Source organism: Apis mellifera, linkage group LG8, assembly GCF_003254395.2.
Source record: "Apis mellifera strain DH4 linkage group LG8, Amel_HAv3.1, whole genome shotgun sequence".
Lineage (NCBI taxonomy): Eukaryota > Metazoa > Arthropoda > Insecta > Hymenoptera > Apidae > Apis > Apis mellifera.
This window is the reverse complement of record NC_037645.1, coordinates 6133446-6149028: the sequence shown is the minus strand read 5'-3', so window position 1 is coordinate 6149028 and position 15583 is coordinate 6133446.

Genomic DNA, 15583 nt, shown 5'->3' with positions numbered 1-15583 from the left:
TAAATTTTTATTCTTTTTATTTGGTTAAATTTTTATTTAATTTTATCGAATTATTAGAGATTATTGTTAAGCAATTCATAATAAAATTACGTTTTAGTTATAAGAAAGTGAAAAATTAGAAAATTTATGAGAAACTTTAATGATTTATCATTGGAAATTAAATTTTAAAATCTGATGACGAATATTTTATTAAATTTTAGATATTAATAAATAATTGGTAATAATTGTTGCGTACTTCGTAATCAATTAAAATAAAAAGGCAGTATTTTCAGAACAAATGCTCGATAAGGAGAAGAAAAATATCAAAAAGATATTTCTTTCTCTTCTATCATTTCCCACCCCCTCTACTAATTTAATGTTAATTTCAGAAAATATTTGTGACCGCGCGCAATGCGGTTAATAGAATCAGTGTTTGCTTCGTCATAGTATTTTGAATATTTTTTAGAGCACAATAGCTCTTAAATTAAATTTTAATTTAAAAATAATCAAACGCGAAGATAGAATCAGTGCTTGTTCGCCGACTACAGAACATATACGAACGCGTTAATAGTCTCTTATTTTTATTTTTTTATTTTAAATATTCGTTTTCGGTACAGGGTAGAATCAGTGCTTCTCTCAAGAAAATACGGCGATCATCCACCACGCGAAGAGGTAAGAAGAATCATTAGATTTTTTAGATTTTAATCTTTTACATTAGAATTTTATAGTTTTGTTATTATTAAAATTTCATTTTATTTCAGATGCCGATGATCTTTATGAAGATTTTTTTTGGACTAATGTTAAAAAATATTTGTGACCACGCGCAATGTGGTTGATAGAATCAGTGTTTGCTTCGTCATAGTATTTTGAATATTTTTTAGAGCACAATAGCTCTTAAATTAAATTTTAATTTAAAAATAATCAAACGCGAAGATAGAATCAGTGCTTGTTCGCCGACTACAGAACATATACGAACGCGTTAATAGTCTCTTATTTTTATTTTTTTTATTTTAAATATTCGTTTTCGGTACAGGGTAGATTCAGTGCTTCTCTCAAGAGAATAAGGCGATCATCCATCACGCGAAGAGGTAATTATCCTTTTATTCTATCTATAAATTTTTATTCTTCTAAATAGATAATAGTTAAATGGAATTATTAATATCGTTATTGCATATTTAATTTAGTTTGGTATTTTAATTTTTTCAAGTAATGAGAACCGTGTTTTGTCACAGATTTCTTCCATCCTGATGACAACCATCTCTTCTCGATGACTTCTGGGCTGCAATAAGAGTGAAGGCGTTCGTCGCATCGTATGGTGAGTCGCATGGTTTTTGGTTCCTCCGATCATTCAATCATGTCGTAGGATGAAAGATCCGAATCGACACGAGTGACTGGTTGTATACGTAGAATTTTGCACGAGCACAATGACCGCGGGTATTTATTTATAATAATTACCCGCGAGTAGTAACAATTATTTTTGTTGTGTTTTATTTATTAGCTCAGGCTAGGGTCTTCTTACGCTACGCGTTGAATTTGATTAATATAAAATGTTTAGTAATTTTCTAACGCCAAAAGATAGGATAATAATAATTATTATTATATATTTATCAATACAATATCAATACAATAATTAGTTTGAATTTTTATAATTGAAAATCCTTTAGAGTAACATTTTAAGTTATTTGATCAATTTGATTATTGTGATTATATCATATAATAATTTCACATGATATTTATTAACTTCAATATGATTTACAACACTGGTAGATAGTAAAGTTCAATTTTTATTGGTACAAATATGAATTAAATTTTGCGTAAGAAGACATTTCGCGACAGGTAGATTTTAGAATCGGAGCAATAAATTTTGAATATTATTCTTGTGATTTTGAAAATATGCTCTGATGAAGGAATCGCCTGAGAGTATTTCTATTAATATTTATATTAAATTACAATGAATTCTAATTCCTTTTTAAATTCAATATTAAAAATTTAACTTAACTTGCTGCTAAAATTTCAATAACTTGTTCAATTAATGAAATAAAATATAAAATAGAGTCACAAATATTTTTGAAAGATAATAAGTATTTGACATATATAATATAATATAATATAATATAATATAATTATATAATTTGAAATATATAAATGCAAAGTCAAAGAATATTAGCCCGTTAGATACAAAATGGATATATTAATATTTTTTTAGCTCAGGATTTTCAGATTTAACCCTTTCCATGTTTATTGTCAGGATCTCACCCACGTGCCCAGGTGCTACTTGAGTGAGGGAGAGACAATGAATATGATGACTTTAGTCGATAAGCTAATACAAATTTTTTAGCGACTGATGATGCGTTAGTGTATCGTGCACGACGTACTTTCCACATTGTGTGTGTATGGTTAGGCTGTGGAATTGCGTCGTTTCATTTATCATATTATTTCATTCGCTATTCAATCAGAATTTACAATCATATTCGCAATATTTAATTGCGAATAACTAATAAATAATTAAATAATTATAATATGCAAGATTATTAATCTTGTAATTTAAAATTACAATAATGATACAATTTTGATTCACAATAATGACTAATCTAATAATTCTAATGATTAATCTTTTAGAAAACATTAAGTATTCATAAATTTTCATGAAACATTTAAATTAAAATGTAGATAGACGCGTTTTTATCGCGTTTGACGCAATGGTCGCTAGCCATCATCAGTCGATTTCAGGAAAATGGTACGTAAAGTTAGAGTGTGCGAGTAGTGTGCCAAGCTCGGGTGTCGGAGGCGTCCCGGGACGCTTTCCCTAGTGTAGGCTTTTGCGCCCGAGTATTATGTGTGAGAATCGTGGAATGAGTGTGTTGGTATGCCTGTTTTGCCATATTTTTTAAATATAGGGCTAGGTAGGATAGGTAGTATATTTCTGGTGTGTTTGTTTAATCATAAGTAGGTAGGGCCGGGCAGATTGTCACAGTCTCTGATCGGGTAGGCGCGTTTTCGCGTGACAATCTGTTTCAGGGAATAAAATTTGAGAAATCGAGGGCGAAGCTGAAACGAATGGATGACAATGCCATTCGTCTCTGGCTTTGCTCGTCGATTTTTCGAATTTCGTGGTCGCGGTCGTGATGTGCTTTCGAAACGAACGTTGCGCTCGAGATTCTGTGCATGTACGGAGAACGATCATTACGTTCGTTGGTCGTCCATGCACTTAGCTTCCGCGATTTAGTCCTTTTTTTTTTCTTTTTTTCTTTGGTTTGCGATTAGTGAATCTCGAGCCTAGATTTAAGTTTCAGCGGGCATCGCGCCCGAAGGAGGAAGACCGAAGAGGCCTCGACAAACTGTCACGAAGAGGGGCTGCAACGAATGATTTCTCATCTTTTGGATCTTGCCTGGGTCCAAAGAATGGGAAGTCATTGTTACTACTTTGTCATTGTGCTCGTTTTAGTAATACGTAGTACATGTTGTATCGTCTTGGCCAATTTGCATGCTGGCCCATCGTTCATCCAGTGGGCATCCATCACGGGCAAATCGCGATTTTGCATTAGTGTTGCGATTGATAAATAACGGGTTGAATTAGAGTTGCGATAAAATGATAATCGCGTTTACTATTAGCGTTGCGTTGAAAAGAATATCGCGGTTGCTTTTAATTATTTTCATGAATTAGTCTATTTTTTTCTTTTTTTATCGTTTTTTTTTTCTTTTAACATAAATTTGATTTTATTCTATGATATAATTATGATTTATGATATCATGATATTTAAAGTAACTTTCAAGATTTACAGAATAATAGTAAATTTTAACGAATATTAAATTCATTTGAAGAATTAGTGTTGCGTTGATGAAAGATCGCGTTTTTTATAGTAGTGTTGCGTTTATTTGCCCAAATTGCCCACATTTCTTCCACTTTTGGACTGTGGAAGTACGTTCCAGTTCCTGAATCACCTACTACAGCCAAAAAGGCTGTACAAAGGGTGATTGTACGACGGCAGCCTCTGACTATGGCTGCAATCTTCCGCTATTAGTGTTGCGTCTATAATAAAATATGAGTGCATAAATTAGTTTATTAGAGTTTCGTATATGTTTTCGCGAATCTTTTATCTTTTTTTTATTTTTATTTTTATTTTTTTTCTTTTTTGTTAACGAAGAAACGCATTAAAAGTATAATGAAGCACTCTTCGCGTTTTCTTTTGAGATTTTTAGCATATTAGTGTTGCGAAATATAAACAAATTCCACTCACGGTTTGTTCGGATTTACATCGAGTGGATGATTATTTTGGTAACCCTTCTGGTTACCTTTTCGTCGTTTTTCTCTTTTCAGCATCCCCCTTGTTAAGAGCATTTGTTTACTATTTGTTTAAAAATGTATTTTATTCTTTTCAATTTTATTCTATTCTATTGATGAATATCTTTCATTCAAAATCATGGATTGCCTAACAACATTTTGATAATTCGATTTTCTTTCTTTCTTTCTTTCTTTCTTTCTTTCTTTTTTTCTTTTTTTTTTATTTAATATTTCTTTTTATTCCTAGATATAAATTATTTTCTAATTACTAATCCAATAATTGAGTTTGTTACAGGTACGAATCGAAGAAAATAAACAAGAAAAAATAGAAAAAAAAGATAATGCGTGATTTGCTGGTTAAAAACCATAAATTATTTTATTATTGAGTTTCATTTAATTCTGTTTTATAGTCTGTTTCAGGAATCCTCTTCAACTTTCAACTTGGAATGGATTACATCATCAAATAAATATTTTAATTTTTATATTAGGTAGGATAGGATGCTTTAGGATAGGATTATATCAGAAAGAAGAAATATTTAGCTTTTTTAATATATGGGATTTATAAACAATGGGATGTTCTTTTCTTCTTATTATTAAAAAAAAAGGCAGTCTCGCCTTCCCTACTCTGATTCGTTTTCCATACCAATATTTCCTATTTTTCAAGGCAATACCCTAACCTTGCCTTAATTCCTCAATTTCCTCGTTACAAACAAGTACTTGATACTTGATGGCTACGTAACTTCGTTCACTAGCCAATATCATTGATATTTTCCTCTTGCCACATGTGGTTCATATTTTATGTCGTATCATAAATTTTTTGTCAAAAATTGTGTGTCATATATGATCAGTGTGAATGTCGATGTGAAGAGAATTGATGTAGATGTTCAATAGGCAGAGTTAAAAACAAAATGTTTAAGATGTTTCTTATAGAGACAGGGAATACGAAAAAGAATTTTTAGAATAAGTAAAATGTTGATGTTATTTATATTTTATTTATATTTAAATTTGTTTCAGGATTTCTTACAGAAACGGAAGATTTGTACGATATTGATTAAAGAAAGTGTGTTCAGAATTAAGTGCATGCACGATCAAGGGTATTAAATAAAGTAGTGTATTGTAGAAAAGTAGATATTGTAGTTAAATAGATGGGTAAAATGGTGTAGCGCTTTTTGGGATGCTTATTTTGCTTATTTTTTTTCTTTTTTTTTTTTTTTGCACACGCTTTTTACTATCAATCATTCTTCATTTTCATATCGAAATGAAAGTGTAAAATATTGATAGAAATTTTAATTTTAATTTTATTTTCAGGTTTAGTCTTCCGCGCCGGTTTTCTTTACAATTCCTTTTGTTGTTTTTTTTTGCACAACGATCGAAGGATTTGAACGTTTTGTAAACTTTACATCAAAAGGAAGATTTATTATTAATTTTGAGTAAATTTTTGCGCAAAGGAGGGTGGACGGGATCGTGGGTAGGGTGGGTCTCCAATTCGCAGCAACCTCCACGCGGTGAGACCTGGAAAATCACTATTATTCACTATATTATTCATAATCGTATCCTTGATACAATTATAAATTTTATAGCGAATAATGTGAGCTAATTGGCTGCGCACGCGGTTTCGATGATTATTTTTTTATTTTGTAATAATTAAGATTTATTACTAATTTAAATTAGTAATAAATCTTTCTTTTTAACTTTTAAAAATTGTGGTATCCTCTGTTAACACTTTGCAATTTGAATTTTTGGTACTTCGTGTACTTATATTCATATATATGGTTTTCTGTGGTCGGTATTTCAGAACATTTTTCTCGAAGGGTATTTATTTGGACTATGATGGTAACATGTGAACTATCATATCGACATATGGTGCAAGTAGTTATTTGTTTAATTTATATTTAAATTATATAAATTTTTACGTAAAATTTTAGTTTTTTTTGTTTATTTTTATTAATTTTAATTTATTTGTAAATTTTTTTATCATTTTTAATAATCTTATAATTTTTCCACTTTTGCAATTAAGGTAAGGTACTTATTTATTTTTGATATTTTAGTGATTGATGCGTTAGATAATACAATATTTAATGTTTATTTTTTTTTTTTTAATTTTTTCGTTTTGTAATTGTTAATGAGCACGATGATATTTTTCAATTTATATTTTTTGTTTTCGAATTTTATACAACAATTTATATTATATTTTAATTATTTGTTTTTTTATTTCAATGTATATCTAATAGATGTCACTATAATATTCTACTCATTGTTAAAGGAAGTGAAACATACATCGATTTATATTTGTAAATAAAAATTGATTCATTTATTTAAGAATATTTCATATATTAGATATTATTTGTGATTGAACGTTTGCTAAAGAAGAAAAATATCAATCTTAATGTAATCAGAATATAGTTAGACATAGTTATAGAAGTCACTAAATCTTTTTTTCCTTTTTTTACATAACACTTTACAATGTATCAATTGATCAATCAAGAAACTGCTGATTAGTATAAACGTTATTCAACATTTTCGATGACTGGCAAATCACTTGGTTGATAAATACGTCAGCTCGTAGATGTCGCGTGGCTGTTTAAAAACCCAACTCGGGTATCCACCAGGGAGAAAGATCACGCAACCGATAAAACTTGCGCTTATGGTTACTATTAATTAAATTTATGAGTCAGTGAAAAACTATCTGACTAAGTAGAATAAATTACCGATAATATCTAAAGAATTAATTGATCAACCGGAGGAGAACGTTCGAATATGCTAATACACATGGCTACTTAATTAAACAGGCGGATACGAACTACCAACCAACACGTTTACTTAAACTTTCTTACGTAAAATTCATTTTCATAAATGTTACGTGATATCAAATGTTTTCTCAAACAATTTTTTTTTTTTTTCTACGATTTCTAACCTTCGCTTTCTCTACAGAGGAAAATTTGAGACGCAGAAGAAAAGAAAAGAAAAAGCAAAAAAATTGGAACGAAAGAACAAGAACGCAAACAAAATTATCGTCTCGTTGAAAAATATTTGGATCGATCGTGGCACAAACGGTCAAATTTCTTTGCAATCGTACCTTTGATTCATACGCGTGTAGTGGATACGTGTGTGGTATGGATTCAAGGCGGAGCACCGGTAGTATATCGTTATATCGGCGCGGTGTGTATATCGGATTATTCGCTATGCCAGTGGACGTGTCATGTGCGCGCGGCGTAAAGTGAGCAGCTTGGCACTTGCAGTTGCAGCCTTTAGGTTTGAATAAGGGGAGGAGCCTTGCTGCATTTCCAACGCAATTATCCCCATTCTACCGCGGCTTCCATTCCTGTTTCATATCCTCTGTCTCCCTCCATCGAGTGCACACAATGCGCCGCCATCTTGGTCGCGTGCATTCCTCCGTTTTCTCGATTTTTTTTTCCCTCCTGTTTCTGGCTACTTCTCTTTTCTTCTCTCTTTCTTTTTTCTTCTTCTTCTTTTGCTCTCCTCCCGCAGACCAGTCCCAGTCCGACGGGAACCCGTCGGATTCGTCGGTTGCAACCCATTCGCAAATTGTACCCGCTTCTTCGTCGAATTTCTATGATCACGGAGGTGTCGCTCGAACTTGATCGCACTCGCAGATTGGTAGCTTTCGTTTCCGCTCGTATTATTCTTCACGATCGTTTCTTTTTGACCGGTTTATCCGTGTTTTGATTGGGAGAGATCGGTTTGATCCACCAATAGATGAATTCGATTCTGAATCCTTGAGAACCGCGAATTACGAGGAATTAGAAAATTTATTTACCTTTTTATACGTTCTCGAAATCTTTAAACGATACATTAAATTCATATAAATTGAGATATAATCGACGATAATTGCATGATATAGATTTCGTATGGCGGTACGAAAGAAGAAAAATTTTGTTCGTTGTAAATTTTACGTAGAGGAAACGATGATATCGTGACTAAATTCGTTTTCCACGAGTGGTTATTTCTCAAGGAGTTAATAAACGAATTAAATTAGCTTTACGTAACCGTTCGCTCGTTCGATAATAATTACGTGTCTTTCAAAACACGTGGCAGATAAAAAATTATCTTCTCTTCGTATATATACCGATCTGATTTACCGAAAACTTGCCATTAGCTACGACCATCTCGATCTGTTTGTTGATCGATTTTGAAAAATTTATTCAGAGATCAAGAAATAAAACCTATAAACAACGAGAAAACGAAGAAAATAAAACTTGTCAAAAAGAGAACGAGACGTGTGTGGTTAGAGAAATTCCGTGCCGTCATCGATCATTAGACGAATTTCCCGTTACGAGACCGTATTTCAGCGAGGTAATAAACAGCAAACACAGTGTCTCGTTATATATCCACACGGATTCCGTGAGCGCAATTTCCGTGCAATGGACAACCGTAGCGAGAGAGGACAGACGCCACTATTACGCAGTATAGATACGTGACGTTCGAGTGTGATAATTCTTTCTTCTTTTTCATTCTCTCTCTCTCCTATCTTTTATTTTCGTTTTCGTATTTTACAACAGACCGTGTACATCGTTCGTGGGAATACGCAGTTGTTACGTTATTGATACACCCCCCTCCCGCTCTTCTCCCTCGCTCTCTTGCATTTTGTTTCTGTCTCTGAAAATAAAATTAACTGGGTTGACGTTTATCGATAGGAAGGGATCAAGCGTGGCTTGCCGCGTGCATTATTAAACGCTGTTAACTTTATACACTTGTGACATACGTGCGCCGTTCATTATCACGATTTAAGCACGTCCGTTATCGCGCAATATTGCATTGACGTTGGGAGCACACGTGAAATCGTTTTGTTGAAACCAGCACCGGTTCAGACAGTGCAGCGTTTTCTAATCTTGATCCCTGGAAATACACCTATGTTTCCTATGTTTCCCTCCCTTTCTCCACCCCCTTTCCGTTTCAAACTTGCCGATCTCTTTTTTTTTTTTCCTTCCTCGTATGAAGATCGTTCGGCGAGATAAAAGCAACCGGGAGAGGAAGAAAAGGAATAGTGGTCGCGTGAAACTCGATGGATCACGCGCGTCGTCTTTGCTTGGAAAATTCGACCGTTCGTCGGAAAAGGGGGATAGAAAGAAGTTTTCGAATCGGTGTACTAGTTTCTCCTTCTCTCTCGAGGAATAGAAGGGCACGAGTATCGGATTGCAAATCTTTTTATTACGTTTGTATGCCCACCATAATTTATCTTTTAGCTTTTCGTTTTCGTAATTATATTTAGAATCGAGGATCCTGTTTTAAAGTATCTTTCAAAAATTCTATTAATTTTCCTTCCTTTTTTTATTACGTTGAACTTTGAAACTTTAATACAAAAGAAGCCTCGAATTCTTAAAGTATAACATATTACACAATTCGCTTCTTTGTAAAATATATCGATAAAAATAATAATATCCAAGTATCGTTGATATACAAATTAATCATTTATCTTCGAACGGTTTTACGGATTCGCGACATCGTCCGTTTTCACACGTGCAACAGACCTAATAGATACTTGAACAGCCCCGTTTGTTCCCAAGATCTTACCTCGCTTCATTGCTCTTCGTTTATTCCATTCCCCATGTAATTACGCGTTGTCGCGCGTCTCTTATTCCTATATGTTCAGTTAAATAAATAGAATAAAAATGGGGGAGGGGGGGGAAATGGAAGCGCATCGGGGTTTATCAAAGGATTTTTACCAGTCTCGCGGTGGTGGGCGATAATGAGGCTCGCGTGTGGAATAACGTTCGTTTCGAAAGAGAGGCAAAGAAAGCGGATAGGTTCGAGTAATTTTCGAATAATTGGCCTGTCCAAGCCGGGTCTAGGAGGGCGGCCGGATCCCTTCGATGAACCAGAGTAAACGTACTTCTTCTGGGTAGCGTGATAGCCTTCGCTCGCTGCTACCGACATCCCCGAGGAACAACAATTTTCGATGGCGGCCGATGATTTCGAGCGGCGGCCAACGATGATCCCTGCCGATCCAACGGTGATCTTTTATTCATTTAGAAATTCGGTTGCGCGCGTTTGGAAGAAATTCGGAAGCGGAGGGGCCGCCGACGCGCCGCCATGGCGACCATGAAATGGAGTATTCTTTAAAAAAGAGAAAAAAGAAAATGAGAATTGAATTTTCCTCGAAGCGCGAATTGTGGAGGATAAAGATTTTAAAGATTCGTGTAAATCTTTGCGAGAAAAGTATTTTTATCGAAGGAAAAAGTGGAGAGGAGTATTCGATGATCTTGGAATCGAGTTTTAGGAATTTCGACTCGGATTGCTCGAGTAAAAATGTTCTGTTTCTGTATGAATTTTTTTTAGAAGAAGAAAAAGAAGAACAAAAAGAAATGAGAAATATTCGATAAGTATTTTTAGAAGAAGAAAAAGAAGAACAAAAAGAAATGAGAAATATTCGATAAGTATTTTTATCAAAGGAAAAAGTGAAGAAGAGTATTCGATAATCTTGGAATCAAGAAATTTTAGGAATTTCGATTAAATTCTTAGCTTACTCGAGTAAAAGTGTTCTGAGAATATGTTCTGTTTCTGTGTATGAATTTTTTTTAGAAGAAGAAGAAGAAGAAGAAAAGGAATGAGAAGTATTCGATAAGTATTTTTAGAAGAAGAAAAAGAAAAACAAAAAGAAATGAGAAATATTCGATAAGTATTTTTATCAAAGGAAAAAGTGAAGAAGAATATTTGATAATCTTGAAATCAAGGAATTTTAAAAATTTCGACTAGATCCTTAGCTTGCTCGAGTAAAAGTGTTCTGAGAATGTATTCTGTTTCTATATATGAATTTTTTTTAGAAGAAGAAGAAGAAGAAAAGGAATGAGAAGTATTCGATAAGTATTTTTAGAAGAAGAAAAAGAAAAACAAAAAGAAATGAGAAATATTCGATAAGTATTTTTATCAAAGAAAAAAGTGAAGAAGAGTATTCAATAATCTTGGAATTTCGACTAGATTCTTAGTTTGCTCAAGTAAAAGTGTTCTAAGAATGTGTTCTGTTTCTGTGTATGAATTTTTTTTAGAAGAAGAAGAAGAAGAAGAAAAGGAATGAGAAGTATAATATTGAATGCAGGAATCTCGGTTAGATCTTGAGATTGCTCGAGTAAAAGTTTTTATTCTGAAAGATGTTTCAAAGAATTTTGTTTCTATATATGAATTTTTTTTAGAAGAAGAAAAAATACCAGAAATATTGGATAATTTAATATCCCAGCTAACTTCTTCTGAGATGGTTTAAGTTTCGAAGTGAAATGTTGGAAGAAGAAAAGAAACAAAAAATCTGGGTTAAGGTTCTTCGAACTACTTCGAAATTTCTTGATCAGGTTTCCTTCGAAGAGATTAGAGAAATGGACGGCACTTCGTTTCTCAGATTTGTCACAGGGTTAATTTAGATTGTACAGTCTCGGTTAGCCATGGGCTATGTATAACAATTACGAGTTAGCGAATTGTTTGAGAACTAGGGCAGCGTGACATCCGTGACACTATTCATTAAACGTTGCAACGTTCTCCAGACTATTAAAAGAACATGATCGTTGATAATTACTGGATTAATCATGATTATTAACGCGTGCATGTAGGTGCATGTGGTCGCTTGTTTCACGGGAAATCTTATGTAACTTTTTCGTTTCTTCTCTTCTTCTTCTTCTTCTCGTTCGTCCCGCAGACAATGAACCGGCAACTTTCTCGTTACGTCAAATCGGAAGCATCGTGTATGTTTCTATCCTAACGATTGTTTGCAAGCACTCTATGAAACTCTATGTTATTGTCGCTTTTTTAAACAATTATGCTTAATAATTGGGGAAGAAATTCTTTTTTTCCACGTTGCCTGGAATTTTTTTATCTCGTCAATAATGAAAAGAGAGAATGACGATTAAATTATCATCGAAATTTCCAATTTCCATTCTCTACATCCGTCTGTATTCTTCTATTCTATTCGCTTTGTTTCTAAATAAGAAAAACTTAGAAATCTCAAAGAATAAACATTTCCTATATCAAACCGTTCTCTCGCCATTTTAACTCACCCTGAACTTAACTCGATGCAAACAATATATCGTACAATGAATTTCCTACTTGGAAATCTCGGCCGGAAGCTAGATAATGGCGAAGACAAGGGATCCTCCTCTCGGGAAGAAAGAAGAAAGAATCGGCATGGAATCGTCGTCGAAGAGATGGCCTTGAGACCGCTTAACTCACGGCTCCTTTCATCCCAGCCTCGTAACTCGGCGTATTTCCAGCTCAATTTACTCATTATCGCACCTCCGCTCTGAAATTCCTCCTCTCCTCTTCTCCTCCGCCTCTTATTCATCCGGTCTGTTGAATCGCCAGCTCGCGGCGGCCATTACACTGTTTCTTCCTCGAGATATCCAACCGAACAGATATTTTTCGTGATCTACCGTGCAAGTCGAGGGATGGTGCAAGAGGATTCAGCCGATCATTCTTCTCTTGGATCAATTATGCGAGCTCCCCTCGGTTTATATTCACCGTTATTAAGTATCTCTTTCATTGGAATAAAAGATAAGTTTGGACAACAATTGTGGACGAAAGGAAAAAGAAGAATCTTTGAACGTTGGACGTTGAAAGAGTTCGATGGAGAATTAAAGAAAAGGAAATTTATCTCGAAAATTGGAAGGCAAGCGAGTACAGGTTTTGTAATAAATAGTATATATTGTTATTGCTGTACTAAATATTTTAATATGGTTATTGATTTGAAATTTGATTAACGTGAAAAAGGATGCAATACTCATTTGTACAATCTTTTCAACGAAATTTTCGTTTAGTAACAAACGAATTTGTTTAGAATAACGAGTGAAGTGAATGGATATCGTAATTCGCTCTGGAATCGATTCTAAACTCACTTTGAAACGATATAAATTTCGAAAAGACTTTTTAACGTCTAATCAAGAAACGGATAACACGATGCAACGAAGTTTTCAAGTGTGTCGAGGGGTCGGATTTTTATATCCCGTAGACGAGATTTTCACGAGAGAGGATTAAAAAAAAAAGAGAGAGAGAGAATAAAATTATCGAATGAAGAAAAAATGCAAGACGTTGAAGGGAATCTCACGACCCATGCGGTCAGCTTTGGCGCAATTATAGGCATCCCGTGTACAAGGAGAGGAAGTTTGTATCGGGTTCGATCGGGGCCAAATTAGCCTGGACGTTGAAAGTGATTTCCTTGTCAGGGTTGAGAGAAGACGACGGGTCAGACGAAAATCTGGGGCCCCTAATAAACGCCGGAGGCTTCTTGTGCACAGTACACACAAAACCGAGCAACAAGCGGTCGCCGGCTCTTTATTGGCCTCGCACAAAACTCGCTCGGGGATTCTCTGGAACGAGAGAAAGCAGCGGCATAACTAAGCTCACCGTCCTCTGCCCGCTTTTATATCATGAAATTGGCCTGTTAAAGCGTTACTACGAATCCGTTCTACCGTTCCGTATTTACCATTCCGTGGAACCACGAGTCAATCTTATTAATGATCCAGGTCAGACGGTTTCCTCTTTCGACTGGACGAAATCTAATTGAACCAGGAGTGGACATCGATCCAGAGTGTTGTCCCAATTGTCGTCTATAATTCTTAATATTCTTACCAGAATTTCTTCTTTGATTACTCTTCACCGATGGAAAAGAAGGAATTATTCGAATTTGAGAATCAAGTTTGAGAATCGAGAAATGTGTTTATTATACATCTGGGATTTTTGCTATTTTGATTACTTTTCATGAAGAGAAGAATATATTTGCAATCTTGTTTGCAATGAAAAATCGAAGAGATATATGAAATTTGGCGGACGAAAGATGGAATTAATTTTCGATGAATTGATTCTCGCAACGTAAAATCGCGAAGAGAAATGTATCGTGTGTTGGATGTGAAATAAATGGATAATTTTGCTCGTGTAATTTCTCGTCGGAAGTTGGGAATATCGCAATTTTGAAGTCGAGCAGCAGGTGGAAAAATAATTTCAAGTGGGAATGTTGGCCGGCCGATCGGTACGTCGGCAGAGGAGAGGAAAAGGAACCTGGTTCGCGAGAACTGTTGCGTCAAGAACGTACGCTTTAATTATTGCAAGCAGTGGAGCGCGATGCAGACGCGGCCATCTTGTTCGTGCCTCGACGCCATGGCAAACTCTGCCGATTTTTCTTATTTTTTTTTTCCCCTCTCCCCATTTCTTATTTCTTAATCTACTTCGAGATTTATGTTTCGGTGGAGAAAATTCGGTGCGATTAATAATCGTGCGTTGATCTACCGTCGTTGCATTTTCCTTAACTCTATGCAAAGAGAAAAAAGAAGGAAAAAATCCTCGGTTCTACACGAACGAATATAAAACGCTTTTTTAATCCTGTGTGGAATATAAGAGAGAAGAAATTAAACAAACTATAAAATTATTTTATGCAGATTTATGCGATTAAAGAAGGAGAGGGGAAATAATCTCGGTTCACGTTCATATCGCACAACTTCGAAATACTTGGAATTTAAAAATAAAAAGTCACGATCTCTCAAGACTTGGTGGAGGCAGAAAGATTTGATTCGAAGGAAAACGGAATTGGAGAGGAATCGATCCGTATCGAGCCTCGTTTCCGAGAGGAAAACTCGCGCGCGCTACGTCAGAAGCATTGAAATCCCTGTATCGCGATGGAATCTCTCTCGGTGCTGGAATAATAAACAACAATTAAAGGCGCGGCTTGTATGAAATAAAGTCTCGATTATCGGAATTATGCGCATCGCGTGCAGGCCGCTTGTTGCTGTTTCTTCTGGTGGTTTCTCTTCCGCGCTCGTGTAACCGCGGCCAACGCTACGAAACGGAATTAAAAAGGAAGAAAATAAGGCGGAAAAGAGGAGCATGAAGGGAAAAAAGGATTGAAAAACAGCACGCGGAGGAAGGAGGGAGAGAAAGAGAAGGAAACAATTTTCCTATGTGATTATATCCTATTATTCTGGATTTTTCTCGAAAAATTTTTCTTTCTATCGACGAAGAAAACGTTATTCCTTGTTTCATTAACCAAAAGAAAAGAAGAAATCGAAAGAAGAAGACTCATAGAATAATATCGCTACTTTCAATTGGAACAAAAAAAAGAGCGCGAAATTTAAACAGCAAATTCCATTCGAATGACAAAAATAATACACGCGAATGCCGAATGGTGTGAAACGAGTGGAAGCTTGGAAGCAGAAGTGTTGTGAAAGGGACGAAGGAAACGAAGAAGAAGGAAAGAATGCGGAGAGGAAAAGGAAGAAGGTTCTCGAGGAGATAGTGGTATAGAGATCGATCGGTCGATCCTTAGGGACACATCGGACGGGAAAGACGTGTGCGTAATCCCGTGAAAGGTAGCTTGAGAAAAGGGGGGAGAGG